At 40.6% G+C, this 21,314-nt stretch overlaps 1 protein-coding gene across 1 annotated transcript in view; it reads right to left on the bottom strand.

Annotated features, from left to right (window-relative positions):
- Positions 1 to 21,314, bottom strand: part of npy2rl (neuropeptide Y receptor Y2, like) — a 68,249-nt gene that overhangs the window by 33,932 nt on the left and 13,003 nt on the right. The window lies entirely within an intron of this gene.

The following is a 21,314-nucleotide window of genomic DNA, read 5'->3' as shown; positions in this document are numbered from 1 at the left end:
GTCATTCTCAAACCATTAATCTGGAAACAAACCTGGATTATGTGTATAAATGAGATCAGATTACTGCTGAAAGTAGATCATCAGATAATCTCCAGTACATGTAAACACAGCAAAGATCTCCGGATGATGTTTCTGCTTCAAATCAGGGGCTGCTTTTGCATTTCATTATAGATTATTGGCATGATTAGTGATTTCTCTGAGCAATATTGTGATTCATTTCTATAAATCAAACTCCAGCCCTGTGATTACAGTTTACCAAGCCTTATCTGAATGCATCTTCTTTTTACATTCATAAAATCTATTTAAATAATGCAAACTTACATTAATTAATTAAAAATATAACAGCATTTGTTTAGTTCCACCTTTGCTACTCAGCCTGCAAAAGGAAACCAGGACACTTCCGATACTAAAATCATGTCCCTATTCATATGCAGATATCTGTTTCAGGAGATTACATAATCAACAAGACCCATGACTCCATTGTGGTGTTTTTGAAGAGCAAACCGAGGACTCCCTATTTTTTCAAACATAAAAGTTACAGACTAGTCTGCCATCTTCAAGAAACCAACTTTGGCAAAGTGTAAATTGTTCAGACCCCAAAATTCAAAGTATTTCAACCAGGCAACAGCCGAGACTTATTATTTATTGCCAATTCACAGAATTAAATTAGCACTAGCAGAGTAAATTGGTCGGCATAATTAGAGCTGGTAAAACTGGCAGTCGGCAGCTGTTCACTGTGTAAGTTTTAGTTTAAATTGTGGTTCTGCAGATATGAAAATTGGACGTATTAAAACTGCGATCTCAGCCCTACTTTTAATTGTGTTACTTTGCAGCATAGTGTGGCATTAATGTTTCTGCAGCAGATTTAATCCAACAATCTCCAACAACAACAGAACAGAACAAATCAGATCACACAAGAATAAAAGTAAAGGCAACTCTAAAAACAAGAGAAACCTAATTTATATGGAAAGAATGAACTTCTTTGCTCCACTTGTCAGCTTTTCACTTTTCTTAAGTCGACTGACAACTTTCCCAAAACAAAACTGTGTTCTCAAGGTGCCCTCGGGCGCCATCCTTCAGCCTGGGTGATGCAGAGCAGCAGATGGTGGATGTACTGGGCAGCTCCCAGCGGCCTCACACCCTCAGGCTGCAAATATTCATACAGAAAAACTAAAAGAAAAACGCTTTAGGAAGCTTGGACTGATTCAGAATCACGTGGGTGGAGTGAAGGAGATCCAGCAAAATTTGGTGCTTTGGCTGCCAAAACTATCTCTGTGATTTCTGTCTTTCTAATAAATGTAACTACAAAATGTTCCCGCCAACACAAACTAGAATTAACGCCTCGCAGTTGTATGCCTCCGCCAACTACATCCATGTCTGTCCGGGCCCACAGAATATATGTATTGAAGACTCAGAAGGATTTTAATAAAAGGTAGATAATAATGATAGTAATGAAATAATGACCTGAAGGCCCAAACTCTAAAATGTGGATGTTTCAGAGACATTTTCAGCCTGACTGCAGCACAGAGGATCTCTAGAATCAGCACAGTTTTAAGGTGGACACCTGAGATCAGTGTCACAGATTCAGTATCTGACCAAGTGTGAAACAGTCCCCCTTTTCTGTTCCTGAGATATGGTGTTGAATATGGTCAGAAAAAACAGACAAAACAGATACATTTCTGGGTGATAAAGCTGAAAAAGCTACCATGACAGTGAAGTTTCATATTGGTCGATGTTGTGTACTCCAAAGGGTGCAAGCTAAAGCACCCCAAAACTGATTCTGACTGATTTTAATGGCAGCTTTTCTAAAAAAAAAATAAAAAATGCAATGCATGTTGCAGCATTTTTAGCAAAGATTCTGAGTGTTCTTAGTAACTTTACCAAAAAAGTAAGACTGAGACTAAAACTAATAAAAGAAAACACTGAGTCGGTTCATTGAGACGTACATGTATGACGTTTGTGCGTTGGACTGCTTTGATTGGTGGGAAGCTGGAAAAGTTGCTGAGTTTTGAAAAAAATTGAAAGACTGTGCAGAATTCACAGGGATTGGTTGAATTTGTGTGAACAGTTGCAGCTTCCAGGAGGAACTGATTCATCAACGCTCTTGGTGCTTTTTTAAATCATTTTGTGCTGTTTTGAGCTCAAGCTCCAAAAAGATCCTGCTTCTTTGTGAAATACCCCCCTGGTCCACTTCTTCATTCACAAAAAAAAGCAGATTTCTATGATTATTGTGGTTCTGAGCCTTTTTCAGAACAGAGTGCAGCTTTGTTCTCAATGGATCAAGTTACCTTCGATTTTTAATGAATTATACCAAAAAATGCAACTTTCTTTTGCAATTTTCATTTGGCTAAAAACATTGCAACATGCATTGTGACTTTTTAGAAAAGCTGCTGTGAAATCAGGCATTTTAAGCTGCAACAGTCCCAAAAAAGTCCTGGAGGGAGGTCAATATGTCGGGTAGAGTTAAGGACACAACTGTATAGACCAGGATATTATATAAAGACCTCACTTTGCTTTGTTCGATGAGAAATCTGTATCAGGCTTTTGCCCTTCATGCATGAATAAACCAGCCACACTGAAACGTCGACTTGTTGGTGTGATTTTGTTGAACTCTTTAACTTTACAAAATGAAAGAGCGCCACCTTTAATCCGGGTGTCCAGTTTTTATAATACATCCATGACTGGAATATGCAGCTGTACTTCACACTTAAACTGTCGTTCACAGGTGGGAGAATGTCACACCAGCTGTGTCATGGCTTCTTCACACACACACAGCTGTGACCTCTCCGTTTCACAGCTGTGTGATGTAGGCCAGTCAGCCGGCCTCAGGGGAGACTTCAACACACACACACTATATATATTAGCACAGGAATACTAACATGGAAACACACTCGCGCAAACACCAACAGGGACATGAACGCAGTCACAAACAATCCGACTGAAACCTCCAAGTCACACACTCCACTGAGCTGATTCACTGAGCGAGCGAGCAGCCCGAGGGCGTTCAGCTCCCTCCTGCTCCCGCTCTGACAGGATCGGTGACGGCGCCCGCTCACAATCGCCAGGAGAAACACAACGTGGCGAGACAGTGCTCTGCAAATCCACCCCACAAAAGGTCTGAGGTCTTTTTAGACTGCAACATCTTTTCCATTTTTACACCACTGTAAACAGAGTTGACAGGTACAGAGAGGTCAGCGACGGGGTCATCGCTTGTAGTGTGAATTGAAAACACGAGACCAAAATACTCCTCAACTCAAATGGGATTTCATCAAAAAAATCAGTATCGGTTTAAGTGCACGCTATATTTAGAACATTTTTACTACTGTACCTCGCTGTCAGACAGACATTTCTGACAGGAAACCTACATTATATAAGCAAAAGATACCTCTCTCCAAACCAACCAAACTCCATTGACAAAATCGATAATTTTTCCTCACAGAACAGGAGTTGCAAGTCTACAACTTGTTGTGTGACTTTGGTGAATCAGAACTAACAAAGAAGTCACACAATAACACAAACAGACTAACAGATGGAGGCAGCGACAGACCAGCGACTCCTGTTTTCTGTGAGGTAGAAACACTGATTTTGCCAATGGAGTTTGGTTGGTTTGGAGAGAGCGATCTTTGGCTGATATACCGGTGGTTTTCTGTTGGAAAAGGCTGTCTGATAGGTACTGCTTCCTCTGAAAACTGGGGCCTTGTCGACGGCCATCTACTGTAGGTACTACACTGACCATGGAAGTACCTCAAACAACCCCACTTCAAAATATCCAAACTATTTCTTTCACAGGTAAACGAAGCACTCTAGTCCAGTCGGGGTAATAATACTGGAAAAGAAATATACTGTTGGGTGTAACACATTCATCTGAGGCAGCTGTTTTTGTCCACAGCTGCAAATCCCTGGTGTGAGTTTAAACTGAAAAAAGAGCTAATGCTGAAAAAATTAGCATCAAAGTATAAACATAAAATAATTAATTAGCTTCAAACTGGCAGCCATCAAACCGCTGCCAGACCTCCAGCTTCTGAGTTTACTTCCAAAATTAGACAGCATCATTTGTAAAAAGCTGACACCTGCTCCCTGCTCCACATAATGACTGCTGACCTAAAAATAAACACCATCCACTACTTTTTAAAGACACACCGCTCGATGAATGCATCCTCACTGCTGCACACGTTTGATGTTTGCACCGGTGATTCAAGTAAAACCATGCATGAGACGAGACGTGTCATGCCTCTGCAGCCGCCTCATCTCCTCTGGACAACAACAAAAAAGAAGAAACTCATTTGCAGCAGTTTAGACTCGCTGCCTCTGGAGCCGCGTGTTAAAGTCAAAGTACAAAACACGAGTGGGTATCAGCTTTCTCTTTGTGGCTGCAGACATTAATCTTGCATCTGCACCAGGGAACAGTTCACAAAGGCTGTTTTCATGCTGCAGTTTGAGCTCAGTGTCAACTTTTAACTTCTGTCCTCTTGTGTCAAACGAGTCGAGCGCCGCCGTCTCCCAGACGACTCAGTCAAATGAAAATTTGTCTTGTTTGGACTTTCATCATCTCAGAATGTCGGAAGTCAGAAAACAGGATGCGAGGCTGAATCAAAATGCCAGTTCAGTCTGATTATCAGTCTGGGAATAGATATTTTGTTTTTCAGTCAATGCAGAAGTTTCCCAAAAGTTTGTTGTGATGATCAAAAAGTGTGTTGATGAAATAATTTTCTTCTTTTCTGAGCATTTTCATATAACTAGTTTTAGCCATGTTAGTCATTTTGTATTTTATTTTTAAGTTCTTGCCTTCCCTCATTTCCTGTCTTGTCGGTTTTTCTGCCCTTTTGATTTTTTTCCACTTGCCTCTATCAGCTCTTTGTGTATGTTGTCAGTTTGTGTTCTCTTTTTCAGTTGTAATCCGGTTAAACATAACCATCCCAGGCGTCTTTTTCAGACACATCCCTGTTTATTTCTTCTTATCAAGTAATAATGAGAAAGAATTTCACTTTCAAAACTTCAACAATTAGTGTCCTCAGTTCACAAACACTGAAAAGGATTTGCAAATCATTGCACTCGGTTTCTTTACAAAATGTGCCACCTTTTTTGGAATCATGGTTGTAAAAAGCAAACTATTCAGTCAGAGAAAGTGATGCAATTACAATTTCAAGTAATTTCAAACACTTTTCAAACCTTAAAAAACCCTGTGGTGACACAGTTTTTCATTTCACTGTAGTTTGATGATAAGCCATAGAAAAGAAAGTGCCTTTTAAAGCAGAGCTCCTGGGTGGAAGACACAGGTCTGTTTTTGCATTAACTATTACATTAAAGCTCAACTGTAAGAGTATCAACCTCTGAACCGTCCTTCTCTCACTTTAATCTCTTCTTTGTTTCTTGCCTGTTCTTCCTGTCCTGATAGAAACAGAACAAATCCTATTAACTTGTGTTACCTTCTAATCTCCTGCTTCCACTCTGTGTAGCTGTTTTTTTCATTGTATGAATATCACGTCTGACTAAACTTCTACTCTGTCAGTCATTTCCTTTAAATTACAGACTACAGGACACTCTGTTATTTTGTAAAAAATAAAGAATTGACTGTTCTGCTAATTCTCTTGAACCAAAACTCTACCCGCAGCATTATTTTTTTGCTTGTGCAGCTGCACAAACTCAAAGAACACTTCGATTTCCTTTTTGTCAAGTGGCTTCATTGACATTCAGCGGTCGACTGAAACCGTGCTGGACCGCTCTCGACGGACTGGCTGTTGATTATTTATTTTCGCGAGCCGGCCTGGCTGATTAGCTGGGTCAAATCAAAGAGATGCGCTTATTAGGAAACATCAAGAGTCTCGACATGGAAACAGACACGGGATGATGTCTCTGCCCCAGAGCAAACCCAGCATGGTGAACTCTTTAATTTAATCACACAGCGTTTCTCAGAGGTGCAAAACCGAGTAACCTGAACTGAAGTCGGGGTTAACTGACTCAGCTGCCGTTATTGTTTCCTTTTGAGGCAGAAATCCTGCTCTGGATCAAGCAGTGCTGCTATTTGACTGTTTTCAGAACAAAGTGGCATTGCAGAGTCGAGCATGAAGGTGATAAGAGCGTCCTAAAGAAGTCCAGTGAGAATCTTTTTGCACTCAGGATGATTCTGCAGTTTTAAGCTGATGTTGACTGTGGATGTTTTCACAGTCTGACACTGTGGGGCCCAAATAAAAACTATAATGTTTCCATGGAGCGCTGCATTCACATGGATTCAGAGAGATTACAGATTGTTAACACCTTCTGGACGGCGCTGGAAAAACCAACAAAACACCAGGAAACAAGATGAGAAGTTTCTACAGCCCAAAGTGCCAAATACAGCAGCTTGGTCAGTGGCGCTATGACTCTGACTCCTGATTGTCATGTAGATGTTTTCAGGGCGGGACTTATATTAAACATGTGAAGTTTGGTGCAGATCAGACCATTTACAGCAGAAGATATAGGAATTTTGTGTGTCATGGCGAGACATCAAAACTCGATGCCTCATCACGGCCACAGTGTTCAACGCTGAGCAAATCTTTTAATAACTTTTGATCACAAATGAGTCAAACTGATGAATTCTGTAGGAAGAGTGTTAAAATACAAAATACTCTTTTGTGCAACCCAGATTTATATATGTGTGTACCAATTTTCGTGCATATTGGTGAAATGTGCCACTGGCCACGCCCACCGGCAAAAGCTATATTAGACAAAAGTTTTCACTAAGATTAATGCATTAATTCAGCCCCTCAAAAATGAGGATGAAAAATAAAAATAAAAAAATAAAAAAAATAATCTGTGCGGTGGCCATTGTTGTGCACACCAGGCAGCTTTTCAGCCTGAATCTGGTCTGATGTCCAAAAATGTCCTAACAAGGAGGATGGAGGACGGGGTACAGGCGGTGGTGACGTCTCTCAGTCTAACACTGCCACGCTGGTAAGTGGGACAAATCAATGGACCAAACCACAACAGCAACTAACTTCCTGTTGGGTTTAGCATACCAGCATGCACCTCTCCCTTCCTCCTCACATCTTCTCACGCTCTGCCTCACATCGCTCCCTCTGCACCTCTCCAGGGAGAAGCGGCTCACAGTTTGAAAAGCTCAGCTGTAATGTGACTGAGAGTCTGGAGGTAACCGTGACAACTCCTCGCTTCAGTGACTAATTAACTGGCCAGCTGACTTCCTCATTCAACAGCTAATTGATTGTCTAATTAACCGGCTTATTGACTCAGGCTGTTGCATTTGAAGGGAACGCAGGCGGCCTGTCCTCAGTGGTTTACAGCGGAGCATAAACCCAGCTGAACAAGCTTTAAATCTCACATTCATCTTCATTAATTTTATTAAAGTGCACAAATCATCCTGAGTGGCTTTTAACGGATGTGGGTTCAACGAGGACGATTTATTATAATGGAGCAATAAACCTGATTCTTATTGAGTTAGAGTATGGGATGTGCATAATTAACTGTTTCTGCACACGGTGTTGAGTCAGTCATTTAAGAATTGTTTAACCAGGTGAGTTGGTTATGAAAAATTCATAATAGCTGACAGAAACGGGAAACTGGACTCCTAATGAATAGTAATGCTGCAATAATATCTGATTATTATGTAACAGATGCAGTGATGCACCGCTGCATACCAATAAAACCAATACAAACACTAAAAACTCATTGTAAAACAAACTTAGTCCAAACTCAACAGAAACAAAATAAAACCAACATACAATCAAACACACTCTGATATGGTTAAAAATAAACTCACTCACTGTTCTTGGGACTGTTGTGACCCAAAATGTCTGATTTCGTTGCAGCTTTTTGGAAAAATTGCAATGCATTCCCCATTTTCTGTAACATAAGTGAAAATTGCAAAAGAATGGTGGAATCTATGGGAGCTACGATGATTGGTCAAATTTGAGGAAAAGTTGCAGAGACAAAATTGAAATTTCGCACAGAATTCACGGGGATCGGTTGAATTTGCTCATCAGGAGCAGGAGGAGCTTTTCAGGCCCAGATGAGGAAAGCGGGTAATGCTGAACCAGAGGGCTGACCGAGGCCATCTTGACAACAGGGAATACAGTACCAAGGTGGTTTGCAACGGGCAGTGGAGACAACAGAGACTCTGTGGGTTCAGGGGAGGCGTGAAGCGGGACAGAATCGTAAGCAAGGTCACGCATCAGACAGGCAGCAGCCAGAATATTTTCACATTTAACTTGGTGTGTTAAGGTTTTCTCTCGACCAAACCAGAGTTGGTTAGCATGCTAACTTCAGTAGATAACACAATCTGCAACACAATACACAGACGTCTTTGATTTTGCTGTTATAAAATCTGATAATGTATGTGCCAAAATATTCCTTTATACTGAGTTTTGAGTATGTTTGCTGACAGTTTGTTGCTGCTTTCCCCCTTTTTGTTGGTTTTCTTTCCACAGTAACAAGTTTGCAGTTTCTTAGATGAAAAATGGATGTTATCCTTAGTCTTGGCTGATATTATTCAGGTCACTATGTCTTTTTTTCTATAAGGTAAACAGTGATGTAATGTGCTGTGCTCTTTAGATTCACAATGATCTCTCAGTTCTGGACAACAGCGGGAAGCGCTGGCCTGCAGCACCTCATCAAACAGCCCTGATTCGTCTGCAGCCTGGTGGAACAGGAACTGGAGCAAGGAGAAAAGAGTCAGACGGAGGCGATAACAGCTCTGTCACTTTGCGGCCCGCAGCGTTTTAACACAGGAAGTCACGCCGCGCAGGGGGGGGAACGGCCATTTACTTTTACTGCCAAGCGGGAAATGAAAGGGCCTGCGTCGAATCGAAAAATCCAGGCCAACATCATCTGTAAGGTCAGTTTTTCTAAATGTTATGTATCCAGGGACAGATGACTGAGCAGCTCTGTTTCAGCTGCCCAGTCAAGCCTCTGTCTTCCTCTGCTTAACACCCCAATGTCTCACTGGACCAATCAGGGCTCATCTGAGGTCGTGTGGGCGAGAGCAGAGGAATCAAACAGTATGTCTCCTTCTCTTTTTGTCGACCCAATTCTCCGAGAGAGAATCAATCTTTGCAGCAAACAGAACAATTAAGACTTGAGCCGTGTGAGATCTGCTCATTAAAAGTGGATTTAATGAGATCACATCGTTGTGGAGTCAGGCAGCTGGACCTGAGGCCAGACGTCCACTTCAGTGCACTTCAGTTCAGCTAAAAGGTTCATAGAAGAAGGAGATGAAAGAGAGAAAAGAAAACATGCAAGGGGTTTCATCACTTTGTCTATCTTCAGATTCCATTTGAAGTTATTAATATATTTTCTGTTTTCTTTGGGTGATTTCACACCTGTGGTTTGGTTCATTCGGTCAGGACCAATGGGAAGAAACTGTTGCTTTTTAGTTCTGGGGTCTCATTTCTGGTTGCTCGTTCACAAAAACAAAAACAACAACAACAACAACAAAAAATGAAATGTAACGTGTATAAGTGGGGTTTTGTTCATACAAAACTTTATAATAAAGACCAGCAGAAGCGTTTTCATATCCCGACTATTATGCCCAATAAGTGATGGTACATTGTGATCATCTTACCAATGGACTTTAACAGACAAGTGGTCATTGATTTTTAGCCTCCCTGCACTGTGTAGAAAAAATGGAGTCAAAAGTTCCAGGATTGAACCCGTAGATGCTCTGAGGGCTGATCAGCTGAGCTGAGAGCGCACTGGATGCGCTGGTTGCTGTGCGCACCGTGGGATGAACTACCAACATGGTAAAGTTTTTTATAAGCAGACAAACCAAATAACTGAGCCTCCAAGAATAAAAAAGTAAATACGGACGTGAGGCATCAGCTGTGGGATCGTTCTCACTCGCTCATTCATTGACAGGTCAATTTTAACAACCGTGCAATATGCGATCAATATTTCAAGAGGAGGCCATATATACGATCATTTTGACATTTCCATAAAGTCGCAACGACACCTTGTTTGAGAGCAGCCAGTCACATCAGCATCACACTGATAAAGCAGCTGGTAGAGCAGTGACACAGTCTGGGGCTTTTATTTTGAAAGGTTGGGACAGAATGAGTGGTTGTGAGATGAGCTGCGGTGTCCCCTTCCCAGGTTGTTTCAGAGTGTACAATATTTATTTCTCAAAATACAATCATTTTAAAGTAACAGTACAATATTCCTGTATTTTACATCTGGCAACACCCATCATCCTGTGCACTATTTCATAAATGAGACTCCAGATCCACTTCCTGGTCACACTGACTTTAAATTTGAATTACAAGAACTGAATGTGGACATATATAGTAATATAAAAGACTTAGTCTCTAGTCACGCCTGTTTCTGACATTGTCACTGTCACAGTGAAGACTAGTTGAAGGGTAAGTCGTGTATAAATCTGCAGTAAAACCTAACATGTATGATAATGTGCACTCCTTTACCTCGAGGAAGACAATGACCTCTGACCGCTCGGCGCCGTAAATCTGTCTCAACATGACAACCTCTGCAGCCACTGCTCTGACTTAAGTGTTGGGAAATTTCAGTTCTCGCTGATGTTTCGTGACCGGCGTGAGATGTAAAGTGCATGGAGGAGAGAGGTGAGTCACAGAGGGCATGGAGTGCTGTAAATTTAATCACAGAGAAGAGCAGGGGACCTTGAAGGCAGCACGCCAAGAGTCTCTGAATTACATTTCTACAGGAATAACTGATGGACAGCTGTGATGGTGAGAGGACCTTTAATTTACATGATTTATTGAGTCACCATGGTAAACAACAATCAATAAGCCAATGGGAAAAAAACATTTGTTTTTGTGGTGTATTCCCCGCCCAACCCCTTTCTGGAGCCTTTTCAAAGCAGCTCACTCACATTCAGTATTTTAATTATTAAGACAAATCAGACAGTACGGAGAATCGAGGAGATGAAATATTTAAAACTCTGTGAGGAAATCATCCTCTGGGGCCAGACGGGCGGTCGTGAGGTTCGCCAACACTTTGATGCTGTGGCCTTTTCCAGTCATCTCCTGTCAGTCAAAATGCTCGAGTTTGTGGGTCCACATAACGTAATAATCCAACCAGTCCAGCTCTGTCAGTCAAAAACAAGAGGAGTGAAGTGGACTTCCAAAACCTCTGGGGACAGTCATGAAATCTTCATAACTTAGTTTCAATACCAGACAAATGGAGATCTCATCTTTGTCAAGGCAATGGGCCTTCGGAGCAATGGACGTTTGTTTTTAGGATAACAGGCTGTTGATTAATGGTCTTTTGGTCCAGTGGGTCATTTCATCACCTTGGAATTATCAGGTTCTAATTCTAGGACAACCTATCATCATTATTTGAAGTGCATTTTTAGACTTTTATTTTGAACAAAATAAAAATCTGCAAATCAGTACCTAGTTTGTGAATCAGGAGCAGTTGGCAGCTGCTTTGCAGGGGTACAGACTAGAGAACTGACCTAGTGTACATGCTTTTGTGAGAAAAACCGATGCAAGCACAGAGAGAACACTCCACACAGCAGGGCCCTGGGTCTGGGTTTCAAACCCAAAACCATCATGCTGTGAGGCAACAATACTAACCACTGCACCATCAGAACAATGGCAGGGCTCCCTGCGCACTACCAGCTTGGCACCAAACAGCAGACAGAAACAGTTAGAGACTATCTGGGGATCATTAAGAGCCAGATGTTTTTTTTCCTAGAGTTGGAGGAGACCAAACACAGAGCAAAAAAAAAGACTGAAGACTGAAATACTTGGCACAATAGCATGCTTGGCATGATTCTGGGCGTGTAAGTAGGGTTTAGCTAACATGTTAGCAAATAAAAGGTCTGTTTTGTGTCAGTTCAATATTTATTTAAGCCCTTCTTCACTCAAAAATGATCGCTTTTAGATGGAAACCCACGACCCACGAAAGACCTCACGCGAGTGATCATTTTAACCTAAATCATGATCTTTCCCTAACCCTAACAAAGTTCTTTTGTCTAAAACTTTAGCAGATCTCGACCACATCATTGTCACATTATAAAATAAAAGTAGTTTATATGATATGCACAATGAAGAGACAATGCACACAAATCTCGTCAGAGTTCTTCCTTCTGGACACTACCATCAAATACAGTTTGCTTCTTCTTCCTTCAGTGGGATGTTTGAGCTTCACTGCACAGAGCAGTGACTGTTCAAAGATTAGAGAGATTAATCTGGTGAAGGGGAAAAGTTCTCTGTGCTCACCTGAAATCTCAGTGCAACACCTGGACTTACCAATATGAAACTCACACAAGCTTAGAGGTTTGTAAATTGACCAGAAGTTACCTTCGTTCAGTTAACCCAAACACCTGCAGTTTACTTTGCTTCTTCTCAACTTCTCTGCTCCAGTTAAAACAGAAACACAGCAGCAAAAGGAACGAAGGCAAACAGAGAGGAAATGGGCACGGGAAAAGACTGAAAGGAGGTGGTGAGCGGGGGGGATGGAAAACCAACAAGACAAAGAAATTATACGTCCCCAGACTGGTGAAGAAGTGGAGCAGCTACCGTCAGCTTTCCACCAAATCCCAGCAGCCCATGAAACTTTCAGAAGTGACATTAACTGTGCTGATTAAGAATTGATCGTGAATGAAATTTCACATTTTTCATCACTTTATCAGCAGGAATAAAAACTTTCAGCCATAACCAAAAGGCTAAACGTTGGTTTAATCCCCCCCCAAAAAATACTAATTACTGTTTTCTACTCAGTTCTGATTTGTAACTGAATTTTCTGCTGCCTCATAGCCCGAGGACTAACCCAGGATACAGTCATCTTCTCAGTATCAGTGATTTCAAATGCCAACATTGTTTAAATGTCAGAATGCAGCTGCAGGCAGACAAGAGTAAATCCTAACAGCTACAGGTGAAATTAAAGTAATTATCTTTGACATTTTCGTGTCAAGGAATAAATAACCTTTTTTCCTGATTTGCTGTTTGTAACACCCAGGTGCCTGGCAGCTCCTTACCGAAAAACAAAAAGCGATTTGTTCCACAGTGGTTTGATTGAACAGAAAAAGAAGTGAGCCATGATGCATGAATTGTATGGATTTATAACAGTTTAATCTTCAGCATTAATGGAACTGATGAAAGAAACTTCAGCAGCAACAATAAAGAAAGACAGTGGAGGTAATTACTGATTAAAAATCTCACATTGATACCACAGATCATGACATATTAGACTGCAACTACAGACATATTTATTAGAGTTATGGTGTCAATCAATCAAAGAGGGAACTACATCAAATCTCACTATACAACTCTGTTGCATAATAATAAATAAATCTTTATAGTTAAATGTGGCGTCCCACAGGGGTCAGTATTGGGCCCCTTCAGTTTATATATTAATCTTACTTGTGAAATATCAAATATGTTTAAGGTTAATTTGTTTGCAGACAATACATTTATTTTCTTATTTAGAGATTAAAGCTTTAAGACTGCAAACATGTCACCTCACTCTCCCTTTCCAAGCATATAGGAGAACCAATGATGGCCGTGAAACTTGTGAAAATGCAAACGACTCTCTACCCTGCTTCAAATACAAGCCGAGTCAAGCTGCACAGTGCAGGTCAAGACGGACAGGGAGTCAGACACAGGAACGGCAATGAAGTCCTGTAAATATATTTCATGTTATTTCAGTAATTGGAAAAAAGAAGATGAAGTCACAGTATTTTAAGGATTCATTTTCAGATACCTCCATTTTTCATTTATTTTCTTAAATCCTATATTTTTTTTATTGCATACTCATGGGGATATCAATGAAAGATAAAGATGTTGTTTTATTCTTTTTAGAAATGTGCAAATGAATCCTTCATGGAGTTACTATTGACAGGTTCTCTTGAATTATATTTTTGGGCGTAATTATAGATCACAGAGCCTGCATTAAAAGAAAAGTGTTGCAGTTCTGAATAAAAGAAAGTATAAGTTGGATTCTACCAAGAAAACAGCATCAGTTTAATTTGGATGATTATGTACCACTGTGTATCCACCAAAACTGAATTTTAAACAGTTAAATTACACAAATTTTTCATGAGTTAAGGTACAAGACCTCAGACTTCTGCAGTCCACACAAAAGGTTTATCTCTCTCAAATTTTGTTCACAGGTTTGTTAAAAATCCATGTCAGTGAGCACTTCTCCTTCGCCAAGATACTCCATCCAGCTGGTGTGTCTGTCTGCCTGTTGGACTGGTTTGGACACATTTTGAGACAAATAAGTCTTTTGTATTTTTCAAAAAACAAGTCTTAGATCTTGCAGCGTCTTAGATGTGTTGCATTTATGGTTTTGTTCTGTGAATACATGCATATAGTCATTGTTGCCTGTAATTTTGCATAGGTTATGCATAGACAGAAATTTCACTTAACTCATACTTTAAAGTAGATTCATATCTCATCCATCGCTCTTTATGTTAGTTATTGTAAGAAAAGTGCAGGTGAAAAAAGCTTCTTCTCTTTTTTCTTTCTCTTTGTAACATAATTTACATGATCAAAAAGGTTCAAATTACAAAACTAAAGAATGTATAATGTCCATCATCTGAACAAAAGAGCACCATGTTCAGAAACTCAAACTGCAGAAACAGAATCGGTGACTGAATTGTACATGAACATCACCGATATGACAGCTGAATAATGCAGAAATTTGATGGTAACAAGCTCTGAGCTACAGAGATAAAAACTAGCAAGAATCAAAACTTTCAAAAAAGTGCAGATTGCCACTTACAGACTCCTGTAAGGGAGAAGTAGTTCTTCAGACTGAACAGTATCTTCTTTCATCCAGGTGTAAATCACTCCCTGATTATACAGAGAGAATAATAGCCAGCAGCTCCGGCTCTTCAGTTTTGGGACTGAGATTCACTGCTTGACAATCTGAGCCTCACAGTATGAGGATTAGTGTCAGACCGATGATTACAGATGGACAGACAAGCTGCTGTCTGACACACCAGAGCCTCCTTTATCTGTTCCGTCTCAAACAAGCGTTGAAATTCATTTCCACAAAAATCACCTGTGAAAACTGGGCCTGATGGTTCAAATTAAAAAGCATCTCCCTGCCTGGTGACTCCAGCTGGTTGGACGGATTCAAACAGCTTGTTATCAAACACCTTTTGTCTTCGTTCATTTGTCTGAAGAACAAAGGTAGATTTTTGACAGCTGGGATCTGCAGTCACAGACAAAACCTTTCAAGCTCAGTCTTCCAGATATTGGCTCTAAACATGCACTGAAAATAAACGCTGGATCAATCGATTGATGATGATGAACCCTGACAGCAAAGCCGGGCTAGACGGCATGATATCAGCACCCAAAACAACCTGCTCCAACAGTAACAGAGCAGCCAAAGTGAGCTTCAAAAGTTGATCAAGAACTTTGTCCCTGCAAGTAGCACTCAAACATCGCTCCAAATTTATTGGCTTTGAGCTTGAAAGAGAGACTTAAGTAAAAGATCTTAAAAAAAAAGTAACCATGTCACTGGTCTGCATGCTGCTTTTTACTTTTTACTAACCCTGTTTTCTACCCTAACTGTATAATTACAACAATCATACTTCAACACCATAGCATTCAAAAATGGGCACTGCAGTCTAAATTCATAATATTGGAATGAGTTGATTCCCCCAACACCACTTAGTGCCCATGGCATCATGGATAGCTGTCATTTTGTGAAGGCCCCATTAATGCTGAAAGGCACATGCAGGTTTTGAAGCGCGTTTTTCAAAGACGTCCCTGCTTATTTCAGCGAGACGATGCCAAGTCATATTCTGCTCATGTTCCAACTTTATTGTAAAAGAGTTCAGGTACCAGACTGACCTGCCTGCAGTCCAGACCTGTCTCCCATTGAAAATGTGTGGTGCATTATGAAGCACAAAATATGACAACGGAGACCCCGAACTGTTGAGCAGCTGAAGTCCTATATCAGGCAAGAATGAGAAAGGATTTCATTTTAGTTAGTGTCCTCAGTTTCCAAAATGCTAAACTCAGAGTTTGGCTTTCTGTTTGCTCAAAGTTCAGAACTATCAAGACACTTTACTGTTGGTCAGTGACACAGTTCACAGTTGAACTGCACAATAGACCATTGTTTTTCACTTTCATTAACAGTCTATCCGTGTCGCCTTCTCTCTAAATGACTTTGCTTTTAGTCTCTCATTAGGACCTTGAAGAGTTTCAGTGACAGGAATGAAAATTAAATCTTTGGAACAGCTGGAGTGTGATGCCTGATGTCTCTGCACAGAGAGCATTCAGGGAAGCATGTTTGAGCTCTGCCTCTTTTTTGCTCATGCTCCGTGGGACGAGGACAAAAATAGAGGTGCTGCGAGTGACAGGGAAGTGAGAAAATGGAGTGATGAATAAATCAGCGCATGGTGATGCGTAGCTAAATGGAGAGAGAGAGAGAGAGGAAAGCATTAGAGAAAATACAGAGGGACTGACTTGAGTCTCTGTGTACGAGTGGATGCCAGTAAATACAAGAGCATGTTTGATGTCTCAGGGATTTAGTCAACACAGCTGAACTGACAGGAGACCTTTGGGTTTTTGGATAAATGTATGAAAAGAGAAACACTAATATTCAGCCTTTTTAAGCAGAGTCATTGTCTGCTGTCTGGTAGAGTCACTGTTGTGTACCACAACACTATGGTGACCTGGAAAGTTCCTGGTAAACAAGAAACAGATGATCAACACTTATAAACCCCAGGGCCAGTTTTTCCATGGAATCTGATTTAAAAAGGCAGTTGTCAGCTGTTGTTAATACACTTTAAAGAAGCCTTTCTCAACGGGATCGGTACCACCGCCTAGGGGGTGTTCAGAGATCATCGGGGGGCACTGGAGGCAAAAATTTCTGAAAGGGGGATGTTGAGGTGTTCTTGGGGGAGGTGTTTAACATCCAGCATTCAGACACATACTATAACACTATTCTAACCCTGACCCTGACACCTGACACCTGACACCTGACACCTGACAAATTCAGTCACAGCGACGCCAACAGCCGGTTTAGGTTCAGTAGAGACGGGAGAGTTTGCACCTTCTCTCTGCAGCGTTCTAAAATACTTCCATCTAGTGGTTTTCCCAACAAGTCTTGCTGAGCAGGGATTCAGCCAGGTCCCTCACATGCAGTCACAGGTAGACATGTAGTCTACATGTCGGTTTTACATCCCTCCCAAAGTGGAATCTGGGGGTTCAGTGACCCCCCCAGTCTTGAGGCAAAGCAGGAAAAATTGCCATTGTGAAACTGCCACAGACAGATGGAGTAAATTAAATTGGCGTTTGACCAAAAATAAAGTGTGTGTTTTGTTGCTCTTATGTGTTAAGTACCAAAGCACTTTAATTAATTGGTTAACAAGAGTAAAGCGTCATGAATTCAAGCACCTCTGATCATTAACTTGTACTCAAAATATTAAACAATGAAGATGCAAATTGTGTGCTGCGTTAGAGGGATAAAATGCACTGGACTGAGGTGTTCTGTGACATTTGGAATCTTTTTAACTAACATTATTAAACTGACTGTATTGAACACTGCAGTGCGCACAGCGCATGCTGTCTGCTGCACTCAGCAGCAGCCTCTGAACGCAACCAGAATATGGAATCTCTCTCTGCTCAATATCATGATGTTGAAAACATTTCATTAGTTTAAAGTATTATGAATTCTATGACTCTGTTCAGTCAGACAGTGACAGATTACAGACAATAATCGTCATGTCGGCATGTGGGAAAGGTCAAGCTGCGTGCGCCATGCACAGTTTACATTATGTTCATTTTAATGTTGAAATGACGTTCCTCTCAAAACCAAGACTTAATAAACGTTTGAATGCCACATTACTAACAATGGCATTTATTTAAAACTCGTATCTGAAGATTCTCAGTCATCCAGGTCATGGTATCCATGGGTCCCTGAAGGCAACTGGACTTGCTGAAGTTCTTGAAGACTCTCATCCAAAAGTCTTCTTTAAAACTCATAAATATAATTTGTCATGGCTTTTTTATTCCCTGGGAAAACTAATGATAATGAAATTCAAACTGTCCAGTTAAATCAAAACTGTTATTAGGGAAAGTAATGATATGCTTATTTAATGATGAAAAAACAGAATAAGAATCATCATTAATATTCAGGGAAGTAAAAAAGCCAACATTTATTTGATGGGTGGGATGAGAACCACTGCTTTAAAGGAACAGTCTGACTTTTTAGGACTCAAAACAACATTGTACCACTTATTTCACCTCTTAAGTCTAGTATAGAGTGAATAAGCAGCCTCGTCTCACCAAACAAATAGTCTGTATTCTTTATATTTATTGTATATTATACTGTATAATGTTTATAGATACTTTGAGAGTGATGACTGAATAAAAAGACTCCTTTTACATTGACCCTTGACGCCATCTCTTTTTTTGGACAATCCAATTAAAGAATACATACATATGATAACCTGTGGCTGGTCGGACATTTACAAAATCAAAATTACAATGTCTGAGTGCAACTGAATGCAGCACAAATCATAGCTCACTCGCCGTCCCTGCAGCCTGCAACATCTTATTAGATTAGAATTTAGATTAACTTTAAAAATAATGCTTTAAAAATCAGAAATCAACACATTTGCAGTGACTCACTGACTGAGTCCCCTCCAATTATATCTTTAATTCCTACAACTACTTGCGAGACCGCCACCTCACCCCGTCCTCCCTCAGTTGTCATCATGGAGCGCTTGTCTCGGCCAATTTGCTTCCATTTTCAAATCATTTTTGTCCATTTCAGTTCTGTGTGCCCCATTTACAGCATCACATTTGTTTTGACATTGGTTGGTTTTTTATTCTTAACACCAGTACAGAATCTCTGGAAAATCATGTTTATTTAACAGTTGGGTCACATTAAATTCACTACTGTTGAGGTCTTTTTTTTTTTTTTTTGTGATATCTCTCCAGTTCTTGGCCATGTGCCAGAGTGTTTGCACACAACAACATCTACCCTTATAAAGTGTTTAGAGAGTATTAACTCTGCACCTGGTGAGAACAGATTTGGATGGTTAAGAACAATTGGTGCATCTGGAGTTGACCTTGCCTACTTCCTCTCAACAGAAAATGGAGAGAAATTTAAAAGAATGTTGCTGCATGCGGCCCCAGGTGTGGTAAAATAAATGCCTTTAGATGTTTTCTCTCTGAAAGAAGACATGGTATAAAAGCAAATAGCCCAGATTCTCAAAATTGACCATGCATGAAACACTGTGCTGTTGCCTTTAGTGTCTCTCCTTCAGCCCTGAGGGATAAAACTGTGTGAATCACTCGGTGAATCTTCCCTCAGCAAATAATAACGTGTAAACTTTGCTTTACAGTGAGTGAACAGCAGGAAGACTCGCTGCCTCCTTCAAGGACTCTCTGACACTTTGATCCACAGCAGATGGACTAATTGGAGTCAAACTGAAGGTCTAAATCATAGTGAGTGAGCAGGTCAGCGCTGAGCGTCTGAAGGACAGCAGTTTGTTCACCGCTCTGAGAGACAAATCTGTGAAATAAACTCAACAACGACCGTCAGACGATAAAGTAAAAGCTACACAGGTGTCTGCAGCTGTTCTGGCTGATTAAACTTCAGCTTGAGAGCCAACAAACTTCATGAAATAATGAGAACGAGGGTGAGGGTGTCAATCAGGAGGTCGTTTTCACACCTCCACAGTGCTGAGAGGAGCTGATGAGATGAAGTGAAAACACCTGAGTGGGTGGACTGTGACCGTGCTCTGAACACATTTGGGCACATTAAATGAAATGTTAATGTGTTAAAGCTGCAAAGATCATACAAAGACCTTTTAAAAAAGACACAACTCAGGGGAGTGATTCAAATTTCAAGCACATGTGGTGAAAAAGAGATTACAATGCAGGTGATATTGTCAAAATAACAGCAGATTTTCTGGAGAAAATGCAAGGAATGGAAGCTTTGGAAGAACTAGAGGAGCAATGTGAGTGCTGTAAAGAAAAAAAGGAGCAACAGACAGGAAGTTAAAGAGTCAAAGACAAGGAAGACAAACAAACAAGACAAGAGACAGACATCTTACAAATACCACTGACTACAAGACAGAAAAAAAGAACAAAAGAAAGGAGGAAGAAAGGAGGAGAGGAGAGGAAAAAAGAAAGAGCAGAGCTCTGGACTGGTCAGAGAGAGAAAAAATATCTTAAGGCCACATTTTACTACATACAGCACTCAAAATGCTTCTGCAAGCACACAAGACAAGAATCGTTCTCACATTTCTGCTGTTTGTTGATGGTGTTTTTACAGTTTAAAAAGTTCAGTTCTGATCAGAGTTTAGTAAAACTAGGCTGAATAATTTGAAACTTATTTAAGTTTGATATAAACATTAAAATTAAAGCATTCAGTATGACTTACAAAAAATCAGTATGAAAATGCTTGCTTATATTAAATAAATACAAAATACAAAATAAATGTCAGCTGTCTGTAAATAATATGTTTGTGTGACTGTTTTCTAGCTAGAAAAGAGTTAACAAAAGGTTACATTGTTTGCTAGCTAGCTAAAAAACAAACACTACATTGTTTGCTAGTAGTTCAGCAGGGACTTTATTATGATGAAGGACTAGTCTTAAGTTTACAGTTGGTCCATGTGTATCTGTATAACTGTATCTGCCTGTAAGAATGTGGCTGTGCAACAAATTCTTTGCAGAACATTTGCAGCAGGTGCACCTCATGCTCCAGGGAGAAAGGCTGCTCTGCCTGTATACACACTTATCTTGTGCCGGCAAATTAAATTGTCCTTCATACATTTTATTTTTTCTACATGGCCACTCCGGGGCTCTGCAGAGACGGGAGGAGACGAGAGCACAGAGGAAAGAGGAAGAAAAATCATGGAGAGGATGAAGAGGACGAGCAAAGGCAGAGACAAAGGTCAGGAGGAAGAGACGGAAGGTTTGAAATGAAGAATGAAATAAAATAAAGATGATTGAAGTGTCAGTAATGAAAACAAAAGGCTGTAAACCTTGTGTGTGTGAGGTCCCTGTCTCACTCTGCAGCTGTCTCACCTCCAGGCCACCTGTCTGACAGTGTGTGTCTGTGTGTGTGTCAGTGGGATTTATCAAGGCAATAAAGCTGAGATGGACTGAAGCGAAATTAAAAGAAGAACAGGGGGTTGGGTGAGATCCTTGCTGCAGGATGTAAATGTCAGCTCCACCTGCCGGGAAAAATCCTTCAAACTCGACCGAGACCGAAGATTAAACAGGAGATTCATCTGAGGCCGGAGACAAAGAAACACACAAATATTACACATGTGTCTGCAGTGTTTGCATGGGCTGATGGGCCTCTACAACTCTATCGATTGCTGCCGCATTAAACTGTCAAACCAATCAGCAGACGAGAACGTCAATAATGGA

Source organism: Lutjanus erythropterus, chromosome 23 (assembly GCF_056507025.1).
Source record: "Lutjanus erythropterus isolate fLutEry1 chromosome 23, fLutEry1.hap2, whole genome shotgun sequence".
NCBI lineage: Eukaryota > Metazoa > Chordata > Actinopteri > Lutjaniformes > Lutjanidae > Lutjanus > Lutjanus erythropterus.
The sequence above is the reverse complement of the archived record's forward strand: the minus strand, read 5'-3'. Positions and strand labels throughout refer to the sequence as shown.